Raw genomic sequence first — 15,607 nt, 5'->3', positions numbered from 1 at the left:
GACATGTCTTGAGCTCAAAGGTGAACTCCTCATTTCCTTCCTGCTTTTCTCTGGATTATGTACTGCCAATTTCCATCTTTTACACTTCCAAACTGAGACAGGGGCAGGATACGGGTGGGGGGGAGGCGGTGCAAGGGGGACAGAGTTTACAGACTCACTTTGGAAATAATGAAATTCATAGCTGCATGTCATGGCTGGACCCCCATCTTGTAACCGACATAAACTGGAGCTCATCAAAAACTCAGCAGCACGTATCCTAACTCGCACCAAGTCCCGTTCACCTGTCATCCTTGCGCTCACTGACCTACATTGGCTCCCGGTCTGGCAACATCTCAATTTTAAAATTCTCAACCCTGTTTTCAACTCCGTCCATGGTTTCTCCCCTCCCTATCTCTGTAATTTCCTCCAGCCTCACAACCCTCTGAGATATCTGCACTAGTCTAATTCTGGCCTCTTGGGCATTCCCAATTTTATTTGCTGCACTATTGGCAGTTGTGCCTTCAGCTGCCTTGCCCCTAAGCTCTGGAATTTCCTCCCGAAATCTCTACGCCTCTGAACCCCTCTCTCCTCCTTCATGATGTTCTTTAAAACTTCCTCTTTCACTAAGTTTTTGGCCATCTGTCCTGATACTTCCTTACATGGCTCGGTGTCAAGCAATGTTTGATAACACACGTGAAGTGCCTTGCAACGTTTTACTATGTTAAAGACACTATATAAATGCAAATTGTTGTTCATGGTGAAACACAGAAAGAAAGACCTTAAATTTAGTTAGTGCCTTTCATTTCTCAGGATGTTCAAAGTGTTTCACAGCCACAAGGGCTGACAAGTGGCAAGTAACATTCCCACTACACAAGTGCCAGGCAATGACCATCTCCAACAAGAGAGAATTTAACCATCTCCCCTTGACATTCAGTGGTATTACCATCGCTGAATCCCCCACTATCAACATCCTGGGGGTTTGCGTTGACCAGAAACTGAACTGGAGTAGCCATATAAATACCATGGCTACAAGAGCAGGTCAGAGGCTAGGAATCCTGCAGCGAGTAACTCACCTCCTGACTCCCCAAAGCCTGTCCACCATCTACAAGGCACAAGTCAGGTGTGTGATGGAATACTCCGCTTGCCTGGATGAGTGCAGCTCCAACAACACTCAAGAAGCTTGACACCATCCAGGACAAAGCAGCCTGCTTGATTGGCACCCCATCCACAAACATTCACTCCCTCCACCACCGATGCACAGTGGCAGCAGTGTGTACCATCTACAAGATGCACTGCAGCAATGCACCAAGGCTCCTTAGACAGCACCTTCCAAACCCACAACTGCTACCACCTAGAAAGACAAGGGCAGCAGATGCATGGGAACATCACCACCTGCAAGTTCCCCTCCAAGCGTCACATCATCCTGACTTGGAACTATATCACCGTTCCTTCACTGTCACTGGGTCAATATCCTGGAACTCCCTTCCTAACAGCACAGTGGGTGTAACTACCCCACATGGACTTCAGTGTTTCCAAGAAGGCAGCTCACCACCACCTTCTCAAGGGCAATTAGGGATGGGCAATAAATGCTGGCCTAGCCAGCAACGCCCACATCCCATGAATGAATAATAAAAAAAAGCCAATCAATTACAATGGAAATAAAACAAAATACTGCAGATGTTGGAAATCTGAATTAAAAACAGAAAGTGCTGGAAATATTCAGCAGGTCTGGCAAAGGAGGTCTGTGGAGAGGAAAGCAGAGTTAACGTTTTAGGTCTATCACAGACCTGAAACGTTAATTCTGCTTCTCTCTCCATAGATGCTGCCAGACCTGCTGAGTATATCCAACACTTTCTGTTTTAATTACAGTGGAAATACTGGATCCCTTATTTTTTAACAACCATTTTGTTATCCAGGTTTTGTTTTCCATAAATATTTAGACAGTTTACATAAATGTTGAATTTTCTGCTCCAGAACAGCTCAGCTGGCAACTGTAATTGGGAAGCCTCCTCTTTATCTGTCCTCTGCCAACAAGGCACTGACTCAGAGAATCATAGAATCATAAAAGATTTAAGGCACAGAAAGAGGCCACTTGGCCCATCGTGTCTGTGCCAGCCAAAAAAAATCCACCTATTCTAATCCCACCTTTCAGCATTTGGTCCGTAGCTCTGCAGTTTATGGCACTTGAGGTGCATATCCAGACTCCTTTTGAATGAGTTGAGGGTTTCTGCCTCAACTACCCTTTCAGGCAGTGAGTTCCAGACCATCACCACCCTCTGTGTGAAAATGTTTCTCCTCATCTCCCCTCTAATTTTTCTACCAATCCCTTTAAATCTATGCCCCCTTGTCACTGACCTCTCTGCGAAGGTGAATAGACCCTTCACCTCCACTCTATCCAGGCCCCTCAATATTTTGCACATTTCAATCAGTTCTTCCCTCAGCCTTCTCTGTTCCAAGGAGAACAACCCCAGCCTATCCAATCTTTCCTCATACTGCATTTTTCCAGTCCTGGCAACATCCTCATAAATCTCCTCTGTACCCTCTGTAGTGTAATTACATCCTTTCTGTAATGAGGTGACCAGAACTGTACACAGTACTCAAGTTGTGGCCTAACCAATGAGTTATACAGTTCCAGCATAACCTCCCTGCTCTTGTATTCTATACCTCGGCTAATAAAGAAAAAGAATCTATATGCCTTCTTAACCACCTTATCGACCTGTCCTGCTACCTTCAGGGATCCCTGGACAGTCATTCCAAGGTCCCTGTTATATACATAAATATTGTTCTATGATCTGTAAAGTGTTGGAACTAGTTGTTATGTGTAAGTGTTCCAGTAGGGGTCCACATTCACAGCTGTACTGGGGAGTCATGTTATATGTCACACAAGAACCAGTTGAACCAGGTTCTACTGTACAAAGCTCAGTGCTGAAATAAACAAGACTGACTCCAGCCTTTTCCAAGTTTAAAGTGTGATTCTTTCCAACATCTGGAAACCAGAAACGACATAAAGAGGAAACATGGTGACAGCAAGTGTCTGTGAGTAAACCTACAACATTTTTAAAAGCATCAGATTAGTGTTAGAGAGAGAGAGAGAGAGAGAGAGAAAAACTGAGTGACTCATGCGAAAACTCTTTAAAAAAAAGATCAAAATATCAGCCGGGACAGGAATGAATGCACTGCTACAGCCCATCGTGAATTGGGGAGCTGATGATGTCGTAGAGGCAGTTTAAACAAAAGTGCAATTTGGCATTCAATAGTTTCCTAGTTTCCTAAAAGGCACTAGTGCAGAGGAGAGGGTCAGCTATATCCTCCTGTGGGCTGGAGATAAAGGATTAAATTAATTTTTAACAGCTGGGACCTAAGCAAAGAGGACAGCAGAAACCCAGAAAAGTTTTGAAAGATTCAGCACCCATCTCCAGCCAAAATCAAATCATCAGATATATATGAATTTCAAGGTCTCAGACAGGAACTAGGTGAGCCTATTGACAATTTTGTAGCAAGATTGAAAAATGCAGCCAGAAAATGTAAATTTAAGGACACAGATGAGAATGGCTGATAGATCAGCTCATTTGGGGTTCTGCACATCCTCAAGTACATAAAGCTCTAATCTGACAGGACAAGCTGATGAAGGGTCACTGACCTGAAATGTTAACTCTGCTTCTCCCTCCTCAGATGCTGCCAGACCTGCTGAGTATTTCCAGCATTTCTTGTTTTTTCACATCACAGGCTGTAGACACTGCCAGAGCACATGAAGCCACAAGCAGACAGATGAAGACTCTAACCTCCCAAATGGTTAGCCTTCAATTAATCCAAGAGACTGATTAGATTAGGGTGTACACCAAACAGAGAGAAAGACGTGCAGGAGCTGTGGACGACCAAATGAATTGACAGATAGAAGGAAATGTCCCGCTTATGGATCAATCTGCAGAGCTTGCAGAAAGACCAATCACTGGGAAAAGATGTGCAGAACAAGGCAAGAAGATGGTAGACGAGTCATCAGAGCCAGAGTAACAGGGTGAAGGAATAGCAAAAGAAACCAAAACATCCATACCCTGGAACTTGGCGATGGGTTTGAGAACATGATAGACATAGGAACCATAGAATTATACAAAATGTCTGAATGTGACAGTTCCCAGAGATTCACACAACCATTCAGATCAGGAAGAGGCTGAGAAATAAGCCCACAACGATAAATCTGAAGGTGAAGATTGACACTGGAGCACAGAGTAACATCATCCTGCTCAGACTATACCAGAAGATCTTTCCTGAAAATTTGGAGAAAAATGGTTATCCAAGGGTAGGTGCTCTGAAACCAAACAACGTTATGCTAACAGCATTTGGGGGAACTGAGATTCGACAGCTAGGAACAACACAGAGGGACACAAAGGAAAAGATGTTAACTGTATGTTCTACGTCACAGAAACAGATGGTCCAGCTATCCTGGGGTTGAGCAGTTGTGAAGATCTACAGATTATCTCAGTAAACCATGAGGTGAAGGAGGTGACACTGAGGGTTGAAGATAGTACACCTGTTGAAAAGTGTCCTCCGATCAGAAGCAAAGAAGATCTGGTACAAATGTACCCAGAGTGTTTTGATGAGACGGTTGGATGCTTTGAAGATTTTGAGTATCACATCACTATTGACCCAGCAATGAAACCAATGATTCATCCCCTACATAAAGTACCAGTGGAACAAAAAAGAAAGCTTGAAAGAGAGCTTCAAGAAATGGAAGAAAAGAAGGTGATCGCCAGAGTCACAAAGCCACAGATTGGGTAAATTCCATCTTGGTGAGAGAGAAGCCAAATGGACAGCTAAGAATTTGCCTGGATCCCAAAGATCTTAACCAAGCAATAAAGAGGGATCACTGCCCTATTCCAACATTGGAAGAAATCACACCGGCACTGGCAGGAGAAAAAGTTTTCAGCAAGCTCGATGCCAGAAATGGCTACTGGAATGTGAAGCTGGATGCAGAATCTACACTGTTGACAACATTAACAATATCACCAGCAAGTGACATGACATCGCCTGTACAGCGTGCCAACTCACCACTGAGAGCAACAAATGTCATATCTACAAGATGGAGGCGCAACATCTTACCACCCAAGCAATACCGTGAATAATATTTTTTTTTAAAAGAATACATGCTATAAAAGACTCTAAAAAGGGGTTCAGATTATTTCCACAAGTCGGATGATAATCTTCTTTGTTTATTATTGACAGTTATATTGATATAGGGGCATTATGTTTTAAAGAAAGAGGGATGTTATATATGTATATATTGTTATACTATCTGTAAAGTGATAGGAACTAATTAGCTAGGAACTAGTTGTTTTGTGTAAGTGTTCCAGTAGGGGGCCACATTCATAGCTGCACTGGGGAATCATGCTACATGTAACACAAGAACCAGTTGAACCAGGTTCTACAGTACAAAGCATGATGCTGTAATAAACCAGACTGACTCCAGCCTTTTCCAAGATTAAAGTGTGATTCTTTCCAACATCTGGGAACCAGAAACAACATAAAGATGAAACAGTCCCTTACTTCCTCTACACTTCTCAGTATTTTCCCATTAATCGTGTATTTCTTTGCCTTGTTTGACCTCCCCAAATGCATCACCTCACACTTCTCCAAATTGAATTCCATTTGCCACTTTTCTGCCCATCTGACCAGACCATCAATATCTTCCTGCAGCCTATAGCTATCCTCCTCGCTGTCTACCAAATGGCCAATCTTTGTGTCGTCTGCAAACTTCTTGATCATGCCCCCTACATTTTGCAAATCGTTAATATACACCACAAAAAGCAGGGGATCCCAGTACTGAGCCCTGCGGAACACCACTGGAAACAGCCCTCCAGTTGCTAAAACAGCCATCAACAATTACCCTTTGTTTCCTGCCACTGATTCAATTTTGTATCCACCTTGCTGCATTTCCCTGGATCCCATGGGATTTTATTTTTTTAACCAATCTGCCATGTGGGACCTTGTCAAAAGCCTTGCTAAAATCCACGCAGACCACATCAACTGCACTCTGCCCATTGCTCAGGAACTCAGGAGATGTTTGTCATGAACTCATGGCCCACCAGTCGATGGTACGGTGAGCCAGTTGTGATGGAAATCACACCTGCCAAATGGAAACATATTAATTCTGTCATATGGGACACTACTTGAAACTTTTTACCAGACATTGCAAATCACTTGTTTAAAAGAAAGCAGAGCTGAGCAGCTGAAAACATGGTTGCACATTTGGCATTCTGAGTGACATGAATGGAGAGACAATGGGGGGTGCTCCTTGAATCAACATCCTTTGACTGTGTAAGAACCAGAACTCCACCCCACCCCCACCGAGTGAGTCTGGAAAGTTGTGAAATGCAACAACCCTCCCAGAAGCTAATGTTTCAAACAAAGAGATGGTCACATGACCTACCTGCTGGTAAGACTGGGGTTTTTGAATTGTTTTTTGCGCCTCTTCGGCCTTCAGGTACCACAGAAACAAGTCTGGAATTGTGCATTGGGCTCCAGCGAGAATGCCAAGACCTTAACTTCAAAGGACATTACATCCAGGACACAAAAGACAGTACCTGTACTCCATTTATTGCCAACTCGACTTCAACGCCCTCACCCCTAATTCTTTCTTCCCCTCTGTATCTATTTGTGTGTGTGTGTGCGCCTCTCGTATGCATGTGAGCATGGTTGCGTTGCATATTTTAGTGATTTTAAACAGGTCAGAGTGACAGGGCTAATGAGTTTAAACAAGAAAGATGTAAGTTTAAGAAAACCTGTCTGGTTGGATTCATTTGCAATTACAATTAGAGTGCAGTGAGCAAGGGCTTACTGAGATGAAGCTAAAATCACTGTGTTTTAAAAGATAAACCCTGTTATGGCCACACCAGGAAAGGGGCAAGAGAGGAGCCTACGACCCTTTCCTCTCCCGGCCGTAACACGGTCTTCCAAGACACAGCATCACAGCACTACCTGGTCAAAGAAATATTTACAATCTATAATACAGGGAAAGGCTGAGCAGGAATGTGGCCAGACCATACGAACATACGAATTAGGAGCAGGAGTAGGCCGCTCGGCCCCTCGAGCCTGCTCTGCCATTCAATAAGATCATGGCTGATCTGATTGTAACCTCAACTCCTCATTCCTGCCTACCCCTGATATCCTTTCACCCTCTTGGCTTATCAAGAATCTATCTACCGCTGCCTTAAAAATATTCAAACACTCTGCTTCCACTGCTTTTTGAGGAAGAGAATTCCAAAGACTCACGACCCTATGAGAGAAAAAAATTCTCATCTCCGGCTTAAATGGGCGACCCCTTATTTTTAAACAGTGACCTCTAGTTTGAGATTCTCCCACAAGGGGAAACATCCTTTCCACATCCAGCCTGTCAAGACCCCTCAGAATTTTATATGTTTCAATCAAGTCGCCTCTTACGCTTCTAAACTCCAGCGGATACAAGCCTAGCCTGCCCAATCGTTTCTCATAAGACAACCAGCCCATTCCAGATATCAGTCTAGTAAACCTTCTCCGAACTGCTTCCAATGCATTTACATCCTTCCTTAAACAAGGAGATCAATACTGTACACAGTACTCCAGATGTGGTCTCACCAATGCCCCGTTTAACTGAAGCATAACCTCCTTACTTTTGTATTCAATTCTTGTCACAATAAAGGATAACATTCTATTAGCTCTCCTATTTACTTGCTGTACCTGCATACTAACTTTTGTGATTCATGCACTAGGACACCCAGATCCTTCTGCATCTCAGAGCTCTGCAATCTCTCACCATTCAGATAATATGCTTCTTTTTTATTCTTCCTATCAGAATGAACAATTTCACATTTTCCCACATTATACTCCATTTGCCAGGTCTTTGCCCACTCACTTAACCGATCTACATCCCCTTGTAGCCTCCACCTGTCCTCTTCACAAGTTACTTTCCTAGCTATCCTTATGTCATCAGCAAATTTAGCAACTATACCTTTGGTTCCTTCATCCAAGTCATTTATATAAATTGTAAAAAGTTGAGGCCCCAGAACTGATCCCTGTGGCACACCACTTGTTACATCTTGCCAACCAGAAAATGACCCATTTTTGCCTATTCTCTATTTCCTGTTAGCTTGCCAATCTTCTATCCATGCCAAAATGTTACCCCCTACATCATGAACTTTTATTTTCTGCAATAACCTTTGATGTGGTACCTTATCAAATGCCTTCTGGAAATGTAAGTACAATACATCCACCGGTTCCCCTTTATCCACAGCACATGTTACTTCTTCAAAAAATGCCAATAAACCACTGATGTTAGGAAGAACTTGGATCATTCTGGACAACAATTTTAGTGGAGACCAAGGGTTTTCTTAAACCAGGTTTAATGTGTAGAGTCCACACCACAAAAAATAAAATCAGGGCTCTCTCATAAATATTCCTAATTAAAAAGGAAACAGACACCAAATATGCAGCCCAGGTATTTACAGAGAGTCCTGGGCACCTGTCAGTGGCCGGGAAACCTGGAAATGCCAGGAATGCTGAAGTCCGGCCAAATTTAACAGCAGGACATTGGTAAAAAAATTTTTACTCACTCCTGTTCCAGGCTGGATGATCACCAAGCAGGGAAGCCTATGGTGAAAGACAGCAGTCAGAGACTGCTGGAGACAATCCCTGGCAATCGAGAAGATCGGGGGTCAGTTAATTTCCACAGAATGTCCGGGAAACCCACAGTATCGAGTATTAGGTAAGAAAATCTTCTCCCTGCTACCCTGCATGCAATACCCTCTTACCCTTCCCACCACCCCCACCACCTCAACACCCGCTAATTTCTTCCCAGCCCTGAGTAAATATCAGGGCCAATGAAACACAATGTTAGAGAGTAGGCAGCACTGTGAAACAAGGAGGGTGAGCAGCACAGAAAAGTACTGGGGAGCTGGCAGCATAATGAAGTATCCAGGAGTGGGTGCCACATAGAAAAGTATCAGCACAATGAGCTGTCAAAGAGTAGAGAGCATAGCGCATGACTCAAAGAAACATCGGGGAGTGAGAAGCAGAGACGAACACTGAAGAGCAGCTAACGTAGTGAAACACTAGTAGCACAGTAAAACATAGGGACAGGAGTAGGCCATTAAGCCTTGTGCCTCTTTCGCCATTCAATGAGATCAGGGTTGATCTGCGATCTAATTCCAGATACCTGCCTTTGTCCCATATCAATGTTCTCTCTCAGCTGAAATAAAAGCAGAAAGTGCTGGAAATACTCAGCAGGTCTGGCAGCATCTGTGGGGAGAGAAACAGAGTTAACGTTTCAGGTCGATCAGGGTTCTGATGAAAGGTCATTAACCTGAAACTCTGTTTCTCTCTCCACAGATGCTGCCAGACCTGCTGAGTATTTCCAGCATTTCTTGTTTTTATTTCAGATTTCCAGCATCCGCAGCATTTTGCTTTTATTTCCTCTAAACTGTGCGGGCGTAGAAATTGGGAATGTACCACACAGGGAACAAACAGGTTGTGCATGAGCAAAGTTCTCTTTAAGATGCACATATGCACATCAATCTTAAAGGGACCGCACAGTGCAACAAGCCAGCCAGGCACAGCAAACAGAAGTTACAGGGAACATTGCCCCATATCCCTGAATACCTTTTTGGTTAACAAAAATTTATCAATCTTAGATTTAAAATTAATGATTGACCTAACATCAATTGCCGTTTGCAGAAGAGAGTTCCAAATTTCTACCACTCTTTGCGTATCGAAGTGTTTTCTGGGCAGTGTAGGTACAAAGGGCCACTGAGAAGTCGGCAGCACAGTCAGAGATATTGGGAAGCTGCAAGACGAGACTGTTTCATTGAAATTCATGGAGCAATCTTTTTCTTCGACATAGTCTAATTATCTCACAACTCACTTAGCAAATAACACGAGGAGGGTAAGCTTTTTAAAAAGTTAGTCACATGTTCTTAAGCTCTGACTACCACTGTTGCATAGAAAGACCTATGTATCATTTGCTCCTGTTTATCTTTCGTGTGTTATTACTGTCAATCACACTAAGCCTCTAATTTAAAGCCAGGTGAAAGGTGGATAACCTAATTTGAGTGGACTCAAAAAAAAATCTGAGCCTTTCATCTCAAGGATCTGGGTTCAAGTGTAGCTCAGAAATATGGAACAGTCTCCTAACACCCACTGATAATTACTACCGTTTCAAACCTAAAAGAGTCTGCAATCATTCTAGCTAGTTGCTTGTGGTTAAGAGTTCATGGACTCAGACCTACCTCACAAATGAGAAAGAGACATAAAGATATTTGAAATGAAAATGTCAGTGTTGGACAGGATAAGGCTATTACTACTAGCCGTTCCATCCTAACAAATGCTAATCACAGCCTGGTGGGTGGAGAACACTCCAGCGGCAGAAAATAATGTAGTTTCTCAAGAACTGTATAACACCGTTGCCAGATAAGCTAGCAAAGAACTGGCGCCTCCTTGACCTTAAGCCAAGCACAATATTGTTTGAATACTGATTTGATGTGCATAAAGGAGCAGAGAAGTAATAAATTCACCTGGAAAGTTCCCAAACTGGAGAAAGGCAAGTGTATTATTTTTGATAGAAATTAGTCAGGGTCTGTCTTTTTGCTCACACTTGGTGCTGTGCAAATAGCACACATCTGTAAAGAAAGGCTTGAGACCAGCCTAAAATTGGGCCTCAGGCCTCCTCGAAATTTCAGGCCGAGCTACGAGCACCTTTTGAGCCTCCACAGGCAGCTCACCTCAGCAAGAAAGTGAATTTCAGGCAGCTGACAGTGGCACTGGATAAATTTCAGGGGGGAGGGGAAGTATCTTACCTTCTGTAGAATCTGGTGTATGACCACAATTCTTTGTGTTTTATAAATGCAGCATTCACCTCCTTTTAAACTGACAAAAATTTTAATCACTAAAACAGGCCTGCAGGCAAAACAATACATTGTTCTCTTTGAGCAGACTGTGCTCCTTGTTAGAAGATTCATTGGTTTACAGATATAGGGAGAAGAAATACAGAAATTAAAACGGAATATTTCCTCTGCCTCCTTCATTTTAATTTGCTTTTCAGGTGTCATACATTCACACGATGGGAAGAGCTGTCCTAATACACTCGAGTAGTACCATATTAGAGTGGGACCAGCTAAATTGCTCTTGCAGTGAGCGGCATGGGCTCGATGGGCCGAATGGTAAGAGCCAGAACTCAGTTTTTGATCTCTATCTAAAGTAGCTGCTGGAAGATGTTTGTATCTGGTTGTAGGGGTAGACAGAATTTGCACTTGGCAGTGATTTACTCCATGGAGAACAGCACAACAGCATTCAAGGGTGATTTTCAATTGGCGTTTCCCTTGTTCCCTAACATAGCAGATATGGGCAGCAAAGTTCTCAAGAGCTGCATTCCACCCTATCGCTTCTGAGGTATCTTGCAATGTCCAAATATAGGTCAGCATCATTTAAGGATATGCAAATGACTGGAATACATCATCTGACAGAGTTCCTGTCATTTGTGCACTTGTAATACAGGCTGTTAGCGAGGGCCGTGCCTTCATGCCATCTAAGATTGCTAGTTTCAGGAGGGAGTCTATTAAAATTTTATAAGTTGTGATTGCTTTAGAATAATGTGGTTGGGTTCTTTCGGGTTGTGGGGAGGTGGGGGAGACAGTAGTTGGGGCCAGCAGCAAAGGTGTTGTCTATGTTAGCCTGATCTGTCATGGCTAATTTCTGTGGGTTCCAAGCTTGATTCTCCAAGTGAAGCTGGGGAAGCTGCCTAAAACTTGTAAAGTGACATGAAAATTCACCAGATCTAGAGGTGGTGGCCAAGGCTGCTCCACAGGCATTTCATAGGAGGGGAGAATTGCAGCCTCACTGTTGAAGTTCATGCATACAAATTAGGCACGGTGCAGGAAAGCACTTAGAAGCAGTAGCTATTTAGCCCATTAAGAGTCAGCATCATCAGACAGGAAGTGAAGGGGCAAAAAATTAAGAATAAATAAGGCTCATGAAGCTAATTTCTTCCCAGAGCCCATTTTATTTTTGCCAGTGGAGTCATCACAGCGGACAATCTACAGCAGTGTTGCTAACTGAATCATATGGAAAAGCGGTGACATTGTGTATTATTTTTCTGACTGATAATAATTATCAACAACCGGGTAATATGATAGATACGTACTTTATTTGTGAAATAACACGTTAATGTGATACTAGTGATGAGTTATACTGGACTCACTCATCAGAGTACAACATATGCGAAAACAATATTTCAGAAGATAGTCTTCCATACAGCTAAAGAATGCCAGGAACTCATTAGCACCAATACAGGCATCCCATTGGCTGCTTTTACATTGGGTTTGACAGAGTGGTCTTACCACCAGCTGCCAATGCACAGATCCACATGCAGTCAGTTCTTGACCTTAGTGAGTCCAGTATAACCTGGGGTCATTGTTGGCACCTCCACTCCACTAAACTCAATTCAAAAGCCGCTTTAGGATAATCGTAAAAGAAAAATTCCATTCTGCAAAGAAAAGTCCTGAAATGCAACGATACCCTCTTAAACATCTTCATTTTACCCATTACATTGTCTTTGAATACCATTAGTGAAATGGATCCATCAAGCTGACCCCACTGTGCCACAGCAGACAGACATTTTATCTTAGTTGGACTTTGCTTCATGCTGACCTATATGCACTACAAAATTGTAAGCAAAGCAGAATTGTAAAGGCCACGAATAGTTCACAAGTCAGAGGAATAAATTCTGAATAGTTTACATCAGTCATCGCTTTCTGGATATCATATTACCAGCTCAAACACATGTTACCAAACCGTTGCTTAATACAATATATACAAGAATCAATTCGGAATTCATGGCTTGCTATATCAGTTTTCTGACACAGGATCAATTAAGTTAAAGGTCGCAATTTGTATCTTCTTTGCTGACAAGATTTATCACATAGTTTGATAATGTGTTGCTGAGTTCAACAAGCAGAATGAAAAATTAAGATTAACAAGTTAGAAAGAAAGTCTTCCATTCACAGAGCACTTTTCACAACTTAAGGATGTCTCATAGCGCTTTATAGCCAATAAAGCAGTTTTCAAATCCAGTCACTGTTGTAATGTAGTGAACGCAGCAGCCAACTTGTGCACAGCAAGCTCCCACAAACAGCAATGTGATAATGACCAGATAATCTGTTTTTGTGATGTTGATTGAGGAATAAATATTGGCCAGGACACCAGGGATAACTCCCCTGCTCTTCTTTAAAATAGTACCATGGGATCTTTTACATCCACCTAAAAGGACAGGTGGGGCCTCAGTTTAACATCTCATCTGAAAGAGGATACCTCTAACAGTTCAGCACTTCCTCAATACTGCAAGCCTTGTTTGGTGCTCAAGTTGTGAAGTGGGACTTGAACTAAGAACTTTGGGGCTCACAGGTGAGAATGCTACAAACTGAGCCACAGCTGGCACATGGCATAGGTGACAAATTAGCAGCATTTGATTTTTGTACTGGGCAAAGAACTGTGCTATTCTTCCATCTACGCAGACCACATACACCACTTGCAAGCACCTTCTGCTAAACTAAATTCTTGTTACATCTGCCTATCAGTTTTCTTTGATATTAGTTCTGAATATCAACAAAACAACTTGCATTTATATAGCACCTATGAATGTAGTGAAAGGCCTCACAGGATGTCATCAGAGCCGCATAAAGAGAAATTAGAACACATGACCAAAGTTTGTCAAAGTGAGTTGACAAGGAGGAGAGAGAGGTAGAGAGGCTGAGAGATTTATGGAGGGAATCCCAGAGTGTAGGGCCCAGGCAGCTGAAGGCATGGTCACCTATGGTGCAGCGATGAAATCAGGGATGCTCAGTCCAGAATTGAAGGAATGCAGAGATTTTGGAGGGTTGTATAGCTGGAAGAGGTTGCAGAGATTGGGAAGAGGGAATGAGGCCATGGACATATTTGAAAACAAGGGTAAGAATTTTAAAATCACGGCATTGATGGAAAGGGAGCCAATGTAGGTCAGCAAGCGCAGGGGTGACAGGTGAATGGGACTTCAATAAACAGCATGTTCAAGCAGTCCTTTTAGAATATATACAGGAACAGAGGAACAGGAATAGGCCATTCAGCCCATCGAGCCTGCTCCGCCATTCAATACAATCATGGCTGATCATCCATTTCAATGCCTTTTTCCCACACTATCCCCATATCCCTTTATGTCATTGGTATTTAGAAATCTGTCAATCTCTACTTTAAACATACTCAATGACTGAACTTCCACAACCCTCTGGGGTAGAGAATTCCAAAGATTCACAACCCCCTGAGTATATAAATTTCTCCTCATCTCTGTCTTGAGTGGCTTCCCCCTTATTTTGAAATTGTGTCCCCTGGTTCTGGACTCCCCAACCAGGGGAAACATCTTTGCTGCACCTACCCTGTCTATCCCTTTAAGTATTTTGTAGGTTTCAATGAGATCATCTCTCATTCTTCAAAACTCTAGAGAATACAGACCCAGTTTCCCCAATCTCACTTCATAGAACAGTCCTGCCATCCTGGGAACAAGTCTGGTGAACCTTCGTTGCACTCCCTCTATGGCAATAATTGCCTTCCTAAGGTAAGGGAACCAAAACTGCTCACAGTATTCCAGGTGCGGTCTAACTAAGATTCTATGCAATTAAAGCAACACTTCACTGCTCCTGTACTCAAATCCTCCTGCGATAAAGGCTAACATACCATTAGCCTTCCTAATTGCTTGCTGCACCTGCATTTTAGCTTTCAGTAACTTATTGACGTGGTCACCCAGGTCCCTTTGTACATCTACACTTTCTAATCTTATACTATTTAAGAAGTACTTTGCACATCTATTCCTCCTTCCAAAATGGATAACCTCACATTTTTCCACATTATATTCCATCTGCCATGCCCTTGCCCACTCACTAGGTCTGTCCAAATTTCCTCATAACACACATTCCCACCTAGTTTTGTGTTATCTGCGAGCTTGGAAATATTACATTTGGTCCCCACATCCAACTCATTGATATATATTGTGAACAGCTGGGACCCAAGCACTGATCCTTGCGGTACCCCACTAGTCAACGCCTGCCAACGCGAGAATGACCCGTTTATTCCTACTCTCTGTTTTCTACCTGTTAACTTAATCCTTAATCTATGACAGTATATTATCTCCTATCCCATGTGCTTTAATTTTGCTAACCAACCTCCTGTGGGGGATTTTATCAAAGCCTTCTGAAAATCCAAGTATACTACGTCCACTAACCCCACTTTATCAATTCTGTTAGTAACATCCTCAAAAAACTCCAACAGGTTCGTCAATCATGATTCCCCATTCATAAATCCATGTTGACTATGCCCGATGAGATCATTCTTATTCAAGTGTCCATTTATCACATCTTTTAGAATAGATTCTAATATTTTCCCTACTACTAATGTAAGGCTAACAGGTCTGCAGTTCCCCGGTTTCTCTCTCCCTCCCTTCTTAAATAGTGGGGTGACTTTTGCTACCTTCCAATCTGCAGGAACCGTTCCAGAATCTATAGAATTTTGGAAGATGATCACCAATTCATCGACTATCTCAATAGCTATCTCTTTCAGCATGCTGGGATGTAGAATATCAGGT

General features: G+C 42.7%; 1 protein-coding gene and 1 long non-coding RNA gene across 4 annotated transcripts in view; one reads left to right on the top strand and one right to left on the bottom strand.

The window, feature by feature from the left end:
• Positions 1-15,607, bottom strand: part of lama1 (laminin, alpha 1) — a 386,693-nt gene that overhangs the window by 254,462 nt on the left and 116,624 nt on the right. The window lies entirely within an intron of this gene.
• Positions 9,760-15,607, top strand: part of LOC137369799 (uncharacterized) — a 34,284-nt gene continuing 28,436 nt past the window's right edge. Inside the window, exons 1-2 of the long non-coding RNA XR_010975015.1 lie at positions 9,760-9,889; positions 11,045-11,162. This is a non-coding gene — a long non-coding RNA (uncharacterized lncRNA). The remainder of the gene's footprint in view (positions 9,890-11,044; positions 11,163-15,607) is intronic.

Source organism: Heterodontus francisci, chromosome 5 (genome assembly GCF_036365525.1).
Source record: "Heterodontus francisci isolate sHetFra1 chromosome 5, sHetFra1.hap1, whole genome shotgun sequence".
NCBI lineage: Eukaryota > Metazoa > Chordata > Chondrichthyes > Heterodontiformes > Heterodontidae > Heterodontus > Heterodontus francisci.
Note: the sequence above shows the minus strand (reverse complement) of the source record. Positions and strands in the feature narration are given on the sequence as shown.